General features: G+C 29.3%; 1 long non-coding RNA gene across 3 annotated transcripts; it reads right to left on the bottom strand.

Annotated features, from left to right (window-relative positions):
* Positions 1–5,004: 5,004 nt before the first annotated feature.
* On the bottom strand, positions 5,005–13,160 carry LOC139495521 (uncharacterized). Of its 3 annotated transcripts, none has more exons than XR_011657380.1 (6): positions 12,974–13,160; positions 11,679–11,791; positions 9,795–9,992; positions 8,857–9,086; positions 8,070–8,230; positions 5,005–7,402 (listed from the first exon to the last, which is right to left on the bottom strand). It is a non-coding gene; the product is annotated as an uncharacterized lncRNA (long non-coding RNA). The 3 variants fall into 3 exon arrangements; XR_011657379.1 differs by having other exon boundaries at positions 8,146–8,230; positions 12,974–13,154; XR_011657381.1 differs by lacking the exon at positions 9,795–9,992 and having other exon boundaries at positions 8,146–8,230; positions 12,974–13,152.
* Between the last annotated feature and the right edge of the window lie 252 nt (positions 13,161–13,412).

Below are 13,412 nucleotides of genomic sequence, written 5' to 3' on the forward strand. Positions count from 1 at the left end.
GGGTCTTTGTAAACAGACCTGTCATTGGTTTAATAATATTTTTTCTACATTTGCCTATACATTTTATACCTTTTTTGGTAATTATAGAAATCGACCATCTTCTATAGTTAATTATATTGACAGTAAAAACAGACCTGCCATTGGTTTGCTAATTTTTCTTTCTACATTTGCCTATAAATTTGATAACTTTTTTGATAGTTTTAGAAATCGAACATATTCTATTGATATTTATATTGACAGTAAAAACAGACCTGTCATTGGTTTAATAATATTTTTTCTACATTTGGCTATATATTTAATAACGTTTTTGATAATTTTAGAAATCGACCATATTCTATAGATATTTATATTGACAGTAAAAACAGACCTGATATTGGTTCAACAGTATTTTTTCCACATTTGCCTATAAATTTGATAACGTTTTTGATAATTTTAGAAATGGACCATACTCTATAGATAATTATATTGACAGTAAAAACAGACCTGTAATTGGTTTAATAATATTTTTTTCTACATTTGCCTAAAATTTGAAACCTTTTTTGATAGTTTTAGAAATTGACCGTATTCTATAGATACTTATATTGACAGTAAAAACAGACCTGTCATTGGTTTAATATCTTTTTTTATTTGCCTATACATTTGATAACTTTTTTGATATTTTAAGAAATCGACCATATTCTATAGAAATTTATATGGACAGTAAAAACAGACCGGTCATTGGTTTAATAATATTTTTTCTACACTTGCCTAAAAATGTATACCTCTTTTGATAATTTTAGAAATCTACCATATTCTAATGATAATTGTATTGACAGTAAAAACAGACCTGTCACTGGTTAATTTTTTTTTCTATATTTGCCTATACATTTGTTATCTTTTTTGATAATTTTAGAAATCAACCATATTCTATAGAGAATTATATCGAGAGTAAAAACAGACCTGTCAATGGTTTAGTAATATCTTTTCTACATTTGCCTATAAATTTGATAACTTGTTTGATAATTTTAGAAATAGACCATATTCTATAAAGAATTATATTGACAGTAAAAACAGACCTGTCATTGGTTTACTATTATTTTTTTTTACATTTGCCTATAAATTTGATAACTTTTTTAATAGTTTTAGAAATCAACCGTATTCTGATGATAATTATATTGACAGTGAAAACAAACCTGTCATTTGTTTAATAATATTTTTTCTACATTTGCTTATAAATTTGATACCGTTTTTGATAATTTTAAAAATCGACCATATTCTATAGATACTTATATCGACAGTAAAACAGACCTGTCATTATTTTAATAATTTTTTTTAACATTTGCCTATAAATTTAATAACTTTTTTGATAATTGAAGAAATTGACCATATTCAATAGATAATTATATTGACAGTAAAAACAGACCTGTAATTGGTTTAATAATATTTTTTCTACACTTGCCTAAAATTTTATACATTTTTTGATAATTTTAGAAATCTACCATATTCTATAGGTATTTATATTGACAGTAAACACAGATCTGTCATTGGTTTAATAATGTTTTTTTCTACATTAGCCTAAAATTTGATATTTTTTTGATAATTTAAGAAATCGATCATATTCTATAGATAATAATATTGACAGTAAAACAGACCTGTCATTGGTTTAATAATATTTTTTTGTACATTTGCCTATAAATTTGATAACGTTTTTGATAATTTAAGAAACCTACCACATTCAAAAGATAATGATATTGATAGTAAAAACAACCTGTCATTGGTTTAAAAATATTATTTATACGTTTGCCTAAAATTTTATACCTTTTTTGACAATTTTAGAAATCGACCATATTCTATAGAGAATTATATTGACAGTAAAAACAGACCTGTCATTGGTTTAATAATATTTTTTCTACATTTGGCTATATATTTAATAACGTTTTTGATAATTTTAGAAATCGACCATATTCTATAGATATTTATATTGACAGTAAAAACAGACCTGATATTGGTTCAACAGTATTTTTTCCACATTTGCCTATAAATTTGATAACGTTTTTGATAATTTTAGAAATGGACCATACTCTATAGATAATTATATTGACAGTAAAAACAGTCCTGTAATTGGTTTAATAATATTTTTTTCTACATTTGCCTAAAATTTGAAACCTTTTTTGATAGTTTTAGAAATTGACCGTATTCTATAGATACTTATATTGACAGTAAAAACAGACCTGTCATTGGTTTAATATCTTTTTTTATTTGCCTATACATTTGATAACTTTTTTGATATTTTAAGAAATCGACCATATTCTATAGATAATTATATGGACAGTAAAAACAGACCGGTCATTGGTTTAATAATATTTTTTCTACACTTGCCTAAAAATGTATACCTCTTTTGATAATTTTAGAAATCTACCATATTCTAATGATAATTGTATTGACAGTAAAAACAGACCTGTCACTGGTTAGTCGGGCATGTATCAGAATGATTTTCGCCATCATTTGCCGAAACCGGTATTATTTCAAGCGGACATATTTCTCTTTTGTCTAATAATTCTTGGTAGAATTTCGCTCACAGAACTATTTCTATCATCGACATCAGCTGTAAATTTGGCTAAATCCGGAAATTCAACAGGCTGTTGCTCGGACATATCAGGACGGGCGTCTTGTTGATTAAACCAAACAATTATTTTAGATCCCAAATATGGTTTTAAAATATCACCATGAACAATTACTTCTGGAGAATTCTTAGCACACGTCACTTTAAACGATATGTCACTAAGCTTTTCAGTTATTACTGAAGGTCCAGTCCTATGACGAGCAATTTTGAGCTTAATCCCTGGAACTTCGGTGTTGACATGAGTATCAATAATGTGGTCATTTTTATAAATTTCATGTAAACAAAACTTTTGAATTTTTCGAAAAAGTAAGGATTTTCTTATTCCAGGCATAGATTACCCTTAGCCACATTTGGCACAACTTTTTGGAATTTTGGATCCTCAATGCTCTTCAATTTTTTACTTGTTTGGCTTTATAAATATTTTGACATGAGCGCCACTGATGAGTCTTATGTAGACTGGCGTACTACATTTTAATCCTGGTACTTTTGATAACTATTGATAAATTAAATTAAATCAACCAAACTTACCACTTTCCCCAAAAAAAAATTTGTGAAAGGAATTCTAAATCCCTAATGTAGGTTTGAGTGCTGAATATTAGTCTGTATCATCTCACCATTTTCACGCTTTCATACCAAACTGACATTGCACGATAGTTTTAGAGTGCTGTTTTGCCCTCGTCAAATATTCTGCATCATAGTGCCTGCATGCAAACATCATCTGAATAAAGAACATTACATGTTTTAAGTTAATCCATACCTTCGATGCACCTATAAATATATGGTTAGATTCAGCAGAAACATACAGGTCCATGGATTCACAATATAACAAAACACCTTGTGTTCATCATACAAAATTTAATTTTAGGACCTGTTGGACCTCAAAACGGACCAATATGTATGGCAAACTGTTTTACTATTAATTAAAATTTCAAGAAATCTCATGTAATATATAAGATATGTTGTATATTTAAGGAGATATCTTATAAAACATCTCATATATGATATAAAAAAAAATATAGTTTACAAGATATCTAATAATACTTTAAAAGATATCTTTCAAAGTATATGAGATATCTTATAAAGAAAATTATGAGATATCGTATAAAGAAAATTATATGAGATTTCTTACAAACTATATAAGATATCTCATAAACTATATAAGATATCTCATAAACTATTTAAGGTATCTCATAAACTTTATAATATATCTTATAAACTAAAGAAGATATCTTATAAACTATATAATATACATTATAAACTATATAAGATATCTAATAAAGTTTATGAGATTTAATGAAGTTATAATAAATAGCAAAACGGCTTGCCATAAATTTGCTCAGTAAGCCCAAAAATTAAAGTCTTATTTCACAATAAGATTCAACATATCAAATGGACCCAATATTTGAATTTTTTTTTGAAAATTTGGCCCAAAATCACAAATCTAAACACAAGTTTTAATTCAATATATCTAACAATCCGAAGAATTCAATTTTTGATGAAGTCCATTTATCTTCAATTTTGGACCCTTCAGACCTCAATATGGACCAGTTAATTTGAAAATTGGGATAAAAAATCAATGTCTAAATTCACTTAAGATTCAGCATCTTAAAAGGGACACCACATATTAAATATTTGTTGAAATCAAACAATTTGGATCCTTTGGACTTTAATATGGACCAATTTAAAGTGGGGTCAAAAATCTAAATGTGCAGTTAGATCCAGCATTTTTCATAATCCCAAGAATCAAAGACTTTGATTTTTCTTTTAAACACCATTTAAATAGCCATACCATTTTATGATTGCAAATGTTTGCAGTCATAAACATGTTAAAAGAGTAAGTTGTCCTAAAAATTTACCTACATTAATCACTTATTCCATATTTTATCTGTATGAGAAATTAATTTCTTTGCTAGCTGATCATGGCTTTGTTTCATGGATGTGCAGATAATATATATTACACGATTCATTCTTGAACCATTCACTTAAAAAAGGAGTGGTTTGAAAACCCTAATTTCATATACTGTAAATTCAGAAATTATTGCGCATATTTATTATTGGGATTTTATCATTTTAACTAAAATAGATTTTAATTTTTGAAATTAATATTCAGAAAAGTCCTGTTTGATCTACTCTGCTGTGGTAGTATTCTTTACTGTTAACAAGCAACTGGAAGTTGTATTTGACTTGTACACAAATTGTTTGATTGTACATCAAGGAAATACAAGATTTTTTAATCATCAAAATAGGGAAGATGGTGCCATTATGAACATCATGACCAAAGCAGCTTTTTACTTATTACTTTAATTACTAGAATACTTGCTGTGGTCAATTTGTTTTTATTACTACTGTTCTGCTTTCGCTGTTAAAACCATTTGAGATTGGCAACAAACACAAAAACTTCATAATAGTAAATGATTGCTTTATTGAAAAGGCAACTACAAATTTAATTTCTACGTAGCATATATACCATCAGAAATACTCATTAAACATCACTCCCAAATCTTCAATAGAAAACATAATCCTAACACATATTATACCCTTAAAGCAACAATAAATATAATTCTCATTTTTGACTGAAGCATAAAATATGACACTTATAAGTATTGATTGAGTTTTTGCCCATGAAATAGTCTGACATCAAAACAACGGAAAAGTGTAAGCGGAACAGAACTGACAAACCTGATTCGTAAAACCAGGTCAATATTAGCTTCAATGCAAAGTACATAAACCCTATACTAATACTATATCTATCTGGAAATTTTTTGTCCTATGCTAGTACATAATCCTGACCATATTTCACAAATACTTAAAACCTCTTTCCCACCCCTAGTGATAAAAGGGTTGTGTTTTTTTCTTCTCTTGTCATATTTATTGACCAATTTATCATTTTGTATACTATATTGTGTTGCTCTTGTTGCATACAATGTGTGCCTTTAAGTAAACTAGTAATAATAATAAACTGTTATAAACTTAATTAACATGAACTAAAACAAGAATGTGTCCAAAGTACACGGATGCCCCACTCGCACTATCATTTTCCATGTTCAATGGACCATGAAATTGGGTAAATAATCTAATTTGGCTTTAAAATTAGAAAGATAATGTCATAAGCAACATGTGTACTAAATTTCAAGTTGATTGGACTTCAGCTTCATCAAAAACTACCTTGACCAAAAACTTTAATGTCAAACTTGCACTTTCATTTTCTATGTTCAGTGGACCTTGAAATTTGGGGTCAAAAGTCAAATTTGGTCTAAAAATTAGAAAGATCATACCATAAGCAACCAGTGTACTAAGTTTCAAGTTGATTGGACTTCAGCTTCATCAAAAACTACCTTGACCAAAAACTTTAACCTGAAGCGGGACAGATGGACGAACGGACAGACAGACGAACGGACGCACAGACCAGAAAACATAATGCCCCTTTACTATCGTAGGTGGGGGCATAAAAAATATTGTACTAAAATTTTCCATAATAAAAACATATTCAATATGTCAAGTATTTTTGATTTCATAGTGAAAAAAATAAATATCAAAGTTAAATTAATTAACCTTGAAATTAACGTAACATAACATATTACTTCATACAAGAAAACTAGATACCTAGTTCTACATATTTTAAAGAAAACAGATATATAATATAAAATTCATCACAATCACTGAAAACAGATATATTTGGATGAGACATTGCTGATACATGTATAAACCTTTGATATAAATTTCATAAATGTGGAAACTAAATGAGGTTGGAAGTTCAGATTAAATAAATGTTTTGTTTTAAGAATACCTGATTTCTACTTAAAGATACAAAACATGCGACAATGAAACAAGGGACATTTATTCACTCACAGTTTCTCACATATCAAAGTTTACAACAACAAAAAAACATCACAACAAAATAGTTAGAATATATACAATAAATAGTTAAATGCCATAAATGATGTTTAAAAAAAATAGTCAACAGGTTACAATTGATTAAAAACTTAAAGTTTACAATAAAATACAATTAAATAAGTAAGAGAAAAATGAGCAAGAGGAACTTTTAAGAAAAAAAAAACCAATAAAAAAGATGTTACACACAAACCTAATTTGAGAAATAGAATTTACAATGAACTAGTTAAATATACAGCAGTGCAATGAGCACATTATATGCCTCTCATTTATAACCTTCTATAATGCCTATATTTCATATCAGAAATTTATAAAAAAAAAAAGCTTAAGGGAGCTCACATCAATAGAAATAAAGCAGTCATCAAAGTTCCATGAAACTGCTCAAAGCACTTATGAATTCTTGTCCGAAAACAGGAAAATCCCCCTTTTTTTAACAAAAAAATCCCCATAGCTAGGAAAAGTAAAATCTAAAATTTCTATCAAACGAAAGGTAGCTCATTTCAATAGAAATAAATAATTCATCAAAGTTTCATGAAAACCACTTAAAGCATTAGCCAAAGGCGTGGCAAGAAGAAAATGGATGCAGGGTAAACCCAGTATACAACTTCAATAAAATAATTACTATCACATGCCAAAAAAAAGCTTCTTTTCATTATTCAGGTTCTCTATTTTAACAGTAAACTAAGGAAAATAACTTTCCTTTCCTCAGACTCCAGAGCCTGGTATAATATTAAACCCATTGCAATGATGATAGTGTTTAGGATCAAACCATAAAATAAATTTGTTGTGACTTCCTGGAATTCTAATGATAAATCTTTTTGCTGGAGTATTGGAACAATGATCTAGATTTTCTGGAGCTGGTTTATTAAACTACATGTATTCAATTACATCTACCAATAAAGTCAGATACTGAAAAAAATAAAATAACATCTATTAGATTATTTTGTGTCAGATTTAACAGTGCCATTTAAAATCTATTCAATACATCTCTGATTTCTGCAAACAAAAAATAGTATCCAGAATTAGAAGTCTTAATATTATACCTATTATTCCTATATACATGATTATACAACTATTGTTTCTGTGAATCCATATATTTTCTTATTTTGTCTGTGCATTCTCTACATTTTCTTATAAATTTTCTGTGCACTCTCTACATTTTCTTCAGTTGACATTCTGATATTTGATATCTTATTTCAAATCAATCAAACTACTGAACCTCATAAATTTTTTTGTTAAATCATTGGACAAATAACATAAATTTTAATAATTCTGATATTGTACATATTATAAAAGTGCTGAGGGTGTTAAAATATTTTTGATATTATTTGTCACTTGTTGAATATGTTTGCTTAATATAGTTGACAACCTGTTGAAAGTTTTAATTGGACTAATTGTTCAAAGCACAAAGCCATGGACACTATTTCAACAAGTTAAGATTTCATGGCAATCCAATTTTAGGTGACTTGTGTTTTAGCTGGTATCAAGTTATATGTCAATCAACAATGATCAATGGGGATATATCAATTAAGGCAAACAAATGTGTAAAGCATGAAAGGGATGACTTGAAATTAACCTGACAACAAGATCTTCAAAAACTTCATGGACTTCTTTTATTGTGCTTCTTCAACAATTCACAAATGTTCACTTACACCAGATCTTGCAAGTCCACTTGTCAGGTACTTTCATGGTATGCACCTTACTTCCAGCTTTAACTTTCCATTATATAATATATCACTGTAATTAAAAAGTGTGTAATAAATGTATAATTGAAAGAAGATCCTAAATCTACAAAACTGTACACAACTTATTTTTGTAGACTATTACTTTTGAAACTTTTGTGAGTTTAAGAAAGAAAGAAAAGGCACATATGTTGTCTGTCAGAGGTAAAGCAGGGAAGAAAAAGCCAGTCTTACTAGGTAATTTGATATTGTTCAACCCAAGGCATTTAATTGGAATGAAAATTGTCAGGATTAACTAAAATTTGGGTCTTTCCTAACAGAAATCAATAGCATTTTGGTTGAAAATCACAAGAATAAATTGCTATTAAGTCAGCTGGAAAGGGCTTTACACAAAATCTACTATCCCTGAAAAATAAGTTGGTTTACATATATGATGTTAAGTTGTTACCATAAATAAACATACAACTTTCAGAAAACTATTAAATATTACGATTTTCTTTAAAAATTTAAGATATGCAGTTATTTATTTATAAATAAACACAAAAAAATAAGAGAAATAAGTTTCATTTTAGTTTTGTTGTGATTGGTGGTTTCTTCCATTAATCATACACACACCCAACAGCTCCCAATAGTAGTGGAAGACACAAAAGCATGGTATCCAAAGTACCGGTAAGACTATACCTAATCACATGCCGGTCAATGGACAATAAACTGAAATCTTTGTCGTAAGTGGATCAATGTCACATTTCCTAGTCAGGCTTGTTTTTTTCTTCACTATTTCATCTCTGACAGACAAAATGTAAGCATATACCACATGGTGTGTCTTAACTTCTTCCCAGTACTGTGTGTTGATTAAAGCTGAAATCATCCTGCATGCACTCATGTCAAGTGAAACTGAAAATTCTTCAAGCCTAGAATAGAGTTGGGAATACAGGTGTATGTTGCAGAATAACATTTTATATACTCTATATATATAATTCATACTAGGATTTTTAAGTTGTCGCAAACCAAAATCACAATTGAATGTGACCAGTATTTTAAGTTTCCTCACTTGTCATGCTTGTGTTAAATTATAATAAAATTGAAAAAAGATTTTTTCAAATGGTGCATTATTAACAAGAAACACAAAATAAATCTGAATTTTTAGGTAAATAAGGGTAATAACTCTTAAAACAGTAAATGTCAAAATTAACTTGATCTGCCATTCATGAACCATTAACTTGCATTGTGTTCTTAAAGAACTTAAAAAAAAATTGGCAAGAGATTTTAAAAAACTTTCAAGGTGGTCGTGGATAATTATATAAGGGGCATATTTAGTCATAACTCTTGAACAATAAACATCAAAGCTATCATATTCAAACTTGACCAGTATAAAGTATTATCCAAGATGTTTAAATTTCATCAGATTTGGTCAAGTGATACTGTAATCATCATCATAAAACTAAAATTTTTAATGGTTGACAGACAGCATACTGACAATCATGTGCATCAATAAATGCCCCATCTTTTCAAGATAAGGGGTATAATAATAATTGCGTGTCAGGAACAGTTCAATACTTGCTAGCATTTTTAGTAGTAAGATATTTTGTGAAAGGTTTAAAGTCTTTCACAATATATACTTTTTTAAAACCTATCTGATTTGATCATGTTGATAATGTCAATGTGATAAACAGTTCCGAGAATCCAGAGGTTTTCTGATGTTAAGCTTTATGTCTGTCCTTGCCCAACAAATTTCTCCATGCATTTTCAACAGTTCCTTTATTTTTCGTCAGTTAATAGTAATTATATATTCTGCCACTATAAATGAGAAGGTTGACCTGAAATGTATGATAAAGATTTCAATTTATACAAATTAGTTTCCAGATCTCTCCTAAAAGATGTAGTGGAACTAATGTATGAACACAATGTTTTCATAAAATTTGAATGAGTAAATTTTCCTTTGAGGTAAAGCTTGAAACAAGTAGAGGTTAGGTATGCTTTTTTCCATTAGGGATGTCTATTAGGGATGATCAATTTAAACATACTTGGTGTTCATGGGAGGCCATTATAAAATGGGGGTATCCACCAATATACATGTATAGTGAAAAATATATATTTTCATTTATATTTTCACCATGTTCACTCATTTACATCTTTTATCATACTTGACGCTCTATCATAAATCAGATTTTAAAGTGCCTTTCCTGAATTTCATGTGTTTCAAGTAAACAGCTGTTTTGTATTTGAGTTTGGTGGAAATTAACTCTCAATACTAGAAAAGATCAAATTTTGTAAATCACATGTACAAATGTAGGATATAAATGACATCAAATCTAAATTTTATACCATGAATACATGTTTGTAGTGTAAAAAAATCTTTGTTTTATCATATTTAATATATATTGGACAAATAAACAAACCTGGTTAAATAAATGTCTTTAACATCTATTCTTTCATTTATTTTGTTTTATACATAAATCAGGTAATTCAGTTTTTCTCCTTAGAATTGTTTTACATTTGTTATTTCAGGACCTTTTTAAGTTGACTATGCATGGCATGGGTTTTGTTCATTGTTGAAGGCATTATACATATGTTCAGTGTCTGTCTATGTTGTGATGTTACACTGTTGTTTCAGATAACATGGATAAGGGTGAAGGTTGGTACCTATCAAAATGTTCAATCCAGCTGCATTTGTTTGCACCTTTACTAGTCAGGAACATGATGTTTAGTGGTTGCCATTTGTTGATGAGGTTCATAAGTCTTTCTCGATTTTTATATACCCCGGTAGATTAGACTGTTGGTTTTTCTATTTGAATGGTTTCACACTTGTCATTTTTGGGGCCCTTTATAGCTTGCTGTTTGGTGTAAGCCAAAGCTCAATGTTGAAGTTATAGTACTTTGACCTATAATGATTTACTTTTAAAAATAGTGACTTGGATGGAGAGTTGTTTAATTGGCATTCATATAACATCTTCTTATATATCTAGTGACCTATAGTTGTTAACTTTTATACCATTCACTGAATGTTACTGTCAAGTTTTTCATCAGTCAAATGTATGAATGGTAACAGAACTATATATTGTTCAATGAACATGATTACTGTAACGTACTCATATCACTCATTCAATGTTTTACAAGTCGCTGTCATTTAACATGTTAGTGATGTTTTGTATAATAACATAAAAACCAGATTTTTTAAATGGTTGTCAAACTATTATAGATTAGACCTCAAGTTTTCTCTAAAGTTCACATTTTGGTACAATGCTGTTATAGCCAACCATATGGTACATGTATAACAAGTTTTTCTAAATGCTGAAGGAAACATGTATACATGGTATATACTAGCAATCATCAACCACATCTCCTTATTTTAATATGGAAGGAAAGAAATTAACTATTAAGAATCATGATATTCATTGAAGGATGTAAAAAAGGGGGAGAAGATGCAAATATGGCAATCAAAAATAGACACAACAATTTTTAAAAAGACAAACAAGAGTTATATCTGTGCCTGTGTTGCTCACCTGAAGAATAAAATCACCAGTTTGCTAATTCAGACTTTTATATATTTTTTTGCAATTTACAGGTTTAGCTTTAAGCTCCTATAACATGTATAACTTTCAGATAACAGCCAAAACTGAAAAAAAGAAGTAAAAAATCAACATACATGACATAGTGGACTATGCATTTTAAAGGACTTTTCTTATTGTGAGGGGGGATAGGACCTTTATCGGGACTCCGGGATCGGGTGTTTTTAAGCTCGGGATTTCGGGATTGACCCTTTCGGGATCCGGGAATCCTTTTTTTCGGATTTCAGGATGTCGGGATTTGCTTTATTTAAATTCGGGACCTCGGGATTTCGTTTTTTCAAGTCCGGGATTTCAGGATCAAGACCCCTCCTATCCCCCCTCTATTGTTGAAGACTGTACAGTGTTAGTGACCTATAGTTATTAGTTTCTATGTCATTTATTGTGAAGAGTTGTCTCATTGGTAATCACTGACATGCCAATTATTCTCTTTAAATTAATGTATATATTTAAAAAATGTTTTCAAAATAACAACAAAAAATGTGTGAATAAAAGTATAGTACAAGTTGATAAAAAGATTATATCGAAACAGGGGGTGTCACGGAATAGAAGTTCCTTCATATAAATTTAAGTTCCGAAAAGAAAAATATTCTGGAATATTATTTCCAGAGGAATAAAAATTACAGTATATGTTCCGCACGGAATAAATGGTATAGAATATGTGTTCCTACAGGTATAGATATTATGACATTGTTTATAACAAAGTTTCCAGTGCAACTTCAAATATAAGTTGACACCAGTGACCGGGACCAAATATTCACCAATTTTTTAGGATATATATTCATCTTGTTAGGTTGAACCTTTTTACATGTTTAATTTTCACCTGAGCTCCTATTTTTTCATGGAAAAAGCTAAAAAACTGGAAATGTATATTATTTCAGGGGCAATAACTCCAAAACAGGTTTATAGACTTTTCTCCAAATTTCAGTCAAAAATAATACATATTGTCATGCTGATCCATTTTCCAGCTCAGTAAACTTTTAATCTAGCTCCTAAACATATCGTGGTCACAGTAAAAAAACTGATAAAAAGCATTATAAAGGGGACAAAAACTCCAAAATAGATTAACTGATTTTTTATACAATTTTATCTTCTTCTCCACTAGCTATATATATGGTGAAACTCCCTATTACTCCTGATTAATGTACTTGTATTGCTTAAAGTTTCATCCCTATAACTGTGGAATTTATCTTTTAGAATAGGATAGATTTACATTGAAAATGTCTGGTTACCTACTATCTGTTCCAGTGAGAGATAATGGCCGCGCCCCATCATCAACATCGTGGTAGATCTAGCTAAGTTCCGAATGGAAATGAGTATTTTCCGAAAAGAAAAAAAAATTACAAGTGTGGACACATATCGGTGTGGATAGTAAAATAGAGAGCACTTGAGGCAGAGCTCAGCATGTAACTATGGTTAGATGCCCAATGGTGGAAGGAGAAGCAGTACTATATATAAAGAGAGCACCTGTTCTACATATGAAAATATGGATCATCTATAAAGGGGGGTTAACGATCAGTTATACTAGATTAGTAATTGTTAATTTTGTATTAGTATGTCATTATCATTGAGTTTATATATTGGTTGTGCCCTCTCTTAAAATGTTCTACGAGCTATTTCTTTGTCTTTTACATATAGTTCAACTTGATGATCTTCTATGTGAAAGTGTGT

Source organism: Mytilus edulis, chromosome 11, assembly GCF_963676685.1.
Source record: "Mytilus edulis chromosome 11, xbMytEdul2.2, whole genome shotgun sequence".
Classification (NCBI taxonomy): domain Eukaryota; kingdom Metazoa; phylum Mollusca; class Bivalvia; order Mytilida; family Mytilidae; genus Mytilus; species Mytilus edulis.